Raw genomic sequence first — 5177 nt, forward strand, 5'->3', positions numbered from 1 at the left:
ATTTGGGGAAAATGGGTAATTAGGGCTTGAGTTTAAGAGGCCTTTAAATGAGGATTTGAGGGGTCATTTTGACTTCGATTTCGGTGTTCTTGTTATGTATAGAGTCGTGAGAGTATGAGGTTTCTAAAAATATAAATTTCACCTGATTCCGAGACATGGGCCCGAGGGGCGTTTTGGTTATTTTACATAATTTCGCGTATTAGCTTAGAGTTTAATTGTAGAATCAGTTACTTGAAGTATTATTTATATTATAAAATTGAATTGAATAGATTTGGGTCATTTAGAGTCGAGTACTCGTGGCAAAGAAGTGGTGTCGGGTTGATTTTGAGTTGGTTCGAGGTAAGTGGCTCGTCTAACCTTGTGTGGGTGACCTTCCCCTTAGGATTGGTATATTTGGTAATTGAAATGCCTTGTACGTGACGTGACGAGTACGTACTTGTGCTAATTGTTGGAAATCCGATTTTCTTTAAGTATTACTAGTATGGTTCCTTTTCTGTTTCTATTACTTACACTATTAAGCCTGTTGTTAGCTTAAGAAAGCATGTCTAAGTGACTTACTTGCTTCATTTGATTTAACCTGCATTACTTGAATTCTGTGCAGCATGCTAGGCTAGAATCACTTATTGCCTTAATATGAATTTTGCTATTTCTGCTTACCTTTCTGCTGCTGCTGTGTATTTATTTTGGGACTACGGATGTGGGATTTTGGTAGCTCCTCCCTTGTCTATTTACTTTGGGACTACGGGTTAGATTCCCGGTAGATCCCCCTGCACATTTACTTTGGGACTACGGGTTATATTTCTGGTAGATCCCCCTGCACATTTACTTTGGGACTACGGGAATGCACTCGGTAGATTCCCCCAGTACTGGGTATTTACATTTGGGACTACAAAACGGGATTCCGGTAGATCCCCGCGCACTATGAGTTGGACTACGGGACGGGATCTCGGGAGATCCTTCGGACATATATATGATAGACTACGAGACGATATCCCGGGAGATTCACTGGATATGTAAAGATGGGACTACAGGACGGTATCCTGGGAGATCCCCAAATGTTACTATTGGTGCTGAGCTGTATTTCCTTTCCATGTTTACTTTGTTTTTGTATAGTTGTTACTGTTCTGTACATCCTGTATTATTTTACTGCCATACTTATTTATATTGTTCTTTCCTGTACTGTTTATCTTTATATTTGTTTAACCTTAGTAGGGCCCTGACCTTCCTCGTCACTACCCAACCGAGGTTAGGCTTGGCACTTACTGAGTATCGCTGTGGTGTACTTATGCCCCTTCTGCGCATGTTTTTAATGTTCAGATCAAGGTATCGCTACTCAGGCCTACTATCATTGAGAGAGGCGATTACTTAGAGACTTCGAGGTACATCTACCGCGTCCGCAGACCGAGAAGTCCCTTTCTATTCATGCTTTTAGTACTTAGCCCTTTTGTACTTCTGTTCTTATTAGACAAAAATTCCGGAGTTAGAGCTATGTAGTATTTCTTTTTCTTAGTTTGTGATTCGAGGGTTTCCGGGTCTTGGATTTAGATATTGGTTTGAGATCTATATAAATATGGTGTATGCCGAGCGGCACATTTAACACTGTTATCTTCCGCAATTTTAGGCTTACCTAGTCGTAGAGACTAGGTGTCGTCGCGATAGTTCACGGAGAGCGAACTGGGGTCGTGACAGATGCAATATCTTTTAATCAATTATGTGAAACCGTTGCAATATCCTTAAAAAACCGTTGCAATATCCTACATAATTGTTGCATTAAATCAAATAGTAATAGTTAGGACCGTTGCATTAGATCTAATTGTAACGGTTGGAAATCGTTGCAATAGTGCAAAAAACACGTTCCTTCAAAAAGAGAAATAACTGTTGCCAGAGATAGTACTATAGCAACGGATGTAGAAACCGTTACAAGAACCGTTACGTCAGAGCTATTGGCACGCGAGCAAATGGAACGGTTGCTTTATCATTGCAATAGACCTACTGTAATGGTTTACATGTCTTTAGCAACGGATTTTACGGCGTTGCAATAGGGCAATTTTTGGTGGGTGATTGTTGTGGTAACGACGATTGGTGGTGATGGTTCTAAATGATGGCTAGTGGTAGTGACAACTACATTCATACTTGTAATGCTGGTGATTGTGGCTGAGGATGGTGGTAATGGGTGGTGGTAGTCTCTAATGGTATGGGACATCGATAGCAGTGGCGACGATGATTAGTGATGAAAGTATAGGAGTATAGTGAAATATCATGTTTACAAATTTTTTTGAATGTATAATATATTAATGATATTAAGACTTTGTTATAGATCTTAATCATCAAGATCTATCCAGATCCATTAAGTGGTTATAAAATTAAAAAAAAACAATCTTAATGGTTACGATCTGAATAATTAAAATTCAGATCTAAAAGAAACATAATTAATAATTGAGATCTGAGTAATTAAAATTCTGACCTCCTTTGAGTGTAAACAAATGATGTCTTAGCCCCTTCTCATAGAAGGCTTAATTTATAGAGTTGAAATTACTCATTATAGTCATCTTATTCATTCGAACTCATCATTTTCATACCTAAAATACACATACACGTGACAACAAGAAGTCCCATATTCTTAACTCTTGTTCAATGTATTGCCAATGTCAAGCATAAAACGATACTTCACGTCTGATTTCACAAGACGCTCTAAAGCTATATTCACATAGTTCATTGGCATGACTTCAACATTTGGTGTAATGTTATGCTCTGCCGTGAAATTTACCATCTCTTGTATTTCCTTCATCCCTCCTACGACACTTCCTCCTACTAGCTTCCTTCCTGTTTTTCACATTATACAATTGTGTATCATTGTTTGCAGTTTAATCAGAATGAGAATAGATAGAAATTGTGGGTCCAAGAAACGTACCCAAAAGCATGGGAAATACGGGTAACTCTAGTGGTTTTTCTGGCGCGCCAACCATCACAAGCTTCCCATTAGTTTTCAACAAATAAATCAATGGAAAAAAAGGGTGAACTAGAGAGACAGTATCAATGATACCATCAAGTGAGCCCATTGTGGCCTGCTCATACATGTATAAAACCAAAATTAATAACCAAACTAGTTTGAAATTGAAGCATAGTTAGTTGAGTGGTTGAGGTAAGGACAAAAATTAATATTCTTATGTCAAACTCCCGTTTAAGATTGAAGCATAGTTGATTGATTAATCGAGATATAAAGTCAAAAGTCAAATTCACCTGCATTTGGTCAGGGTCACGACTAACCAAAAATGAGTCTGCGCCCAAACGCTCAATTGCTTCTTGTTTTTTATTAGCAGATGTACTAATCACATTCACATTAGTTCCAAATGCCTTTGCGAATTTCACAGCCATATGGCCAAGACCACCAAGACCAACAACAATGCGCATTCCAGGCTTATCAAGTCCATAGTATTTCAACGAGCTATATGTTGTAATTCCAGCACATAGTAAAGGAGCGACTTCCATTGGCAAATTCTCAGGCCAATGAACTACAAAATGTTCGTCAGAAACCATGATATCGGAATAACCTCCATACGTTATGGTTCCAGCAGAGTAAGTACCATTGGATGTCACTATTTGACCAGGACAGTAATTCTCGAGATCGTTGCTACAATTTCACATTTGCAACATGATCCTACCAAGTATCCAACCCCTACTTTGTCTCCGACTTTAAACTTTTCCACGTTGCTACCAACTTCGATTACCACACCAACAATCTCATGCCTGAAAAATAATTGAGAATTTGAGATTGTCAAAAGTTTTGATCTCATTAATTCAAAAATATATTGGCATCTAAGGCATAACATGTTAACTAGTTTCACTTTAAAGTTGCAAGATGAAGATAATTCGCGCTATAATTAGAACAGACCAAGGACACAGTATAAAAATAAATTACCAGTCCTAACTCCTATGCCCCCTCCACTCAGTATTAAAGACAACTTTCGCTCTAGTATTAACATAATCTAATTGAGGTTCAAGTTTTTTTTTTTACCAAATAGTCCAAACATATAATAGAAAGAAAATGTAGCCCAGATTAGGTTTTATCACAATTATCAATATGTTTGTAGTATCTTTGGCGACTGGCAGTAGTCTGAACAGAGGCGGACCTAGGATTTTAAAGTGATAAGAGCACCATTACTTTTTTTTTCAGTTAGTGCATTCTAAAGACTTTTAGTATTTAGGGTGCCAAATTATTTATATAATTATTTTCAAAGTATACATACATATATTTCTGCCGGAATTACGGGGATACTTACCCAGGTATAACGGGATACTTGCTAATGCCCCATTCATTCTTGAGCCGATGAAGATCAGAATGGCAAATTCCACAATACAAAATTTTGAACTGCACGTCTTTCTCACCCGTGGCTTTGCACCCATTTCAAACCAAATTAAACCTTAATTATAATTTTCCAAACCCAAAAGTTCTTTTTTTTTAAAAAAAAAGATAGAAAAAATGATAAAAATCTTGAGAAATTTAAAGAATTACCTTCTTGAAAAATTGAAAGGAGCAAGGACACCAGAAGTATCCCTAGCTGCCCATCCAAAGGCCTTTACTGGATGCTCATTCTCATGTGATTTTTCCATTTCATGGTGATTCTTGTTTTTGGAGTACTACTGGAGTATGTACGTACTATATAGCTTTTGAGTAGTAATTAATGTTTGGCCAAACTTTTAAAAACTACTTCTAAGTGTTTTTTTTCAAAGGTGCTTCTAAAAAAAATGCTTTTCAAGATAAGCTACTTTTTCTGCTTCTCAAAAACTGTTTATGTTTCTCCTTAAAAGCACTTTTTTCTTCTAAAAGCTTAGCCAAACAGCTCAATTTTTGGGGGAAAAAAAAAGCACTTTTGGCCCCAAAAAAAGCTTGGACAAACAAGCTAGTAGTCTGTGAGGCGTGAAGTAAATATAGGCCTTTTGAGTAGGGGTGGGCATCAGTCGATTCGGTTCGGTTGTGAATGTTATTGGTTCGGCATATTGGTTATCGGTTTATAAATATGCTAAACCGATAACCGAACTGATAAAATATCAATTATTAGGTATCGGTTAGTCGGTTATCGCTCCTTATCGGTTCACCCTATAAGAATAAAAACATCCAAAAAATTTATTTTTTATTGTAAAAATCGTGATCATACTATTAAGAGAAAGGGATTGAA

General features: G+C 37.1%; 1 pseudogene; it reads right to left on the minus strand.

Moving 5' to 3' along the window:
• Positions 1-2570: 2570 nt before the first annotated feature.
• Positions 2571-4611, minus strand: LOC104234877 (8-hydroxygeraniol dehydrogenase-like; annotated as a pseudogene).
• Positions 4612-5177: the final 566 nt, after the last annotated feature.

Source organism: Nicotiana sylvestris, chromosome 5 (genome assembly GCF_000393655.2).
Source record: "Nicotiana sylvestris chromosome 5, ASM39365v2, whole genome shotgun sequence".
Lineage (NCBI taxonomy): Eukaryota > Viridiplantae > Streptophyta > Magnoliopsida > Solanales > Solanaceae > Nicotiana > Nicotiana sylvestris.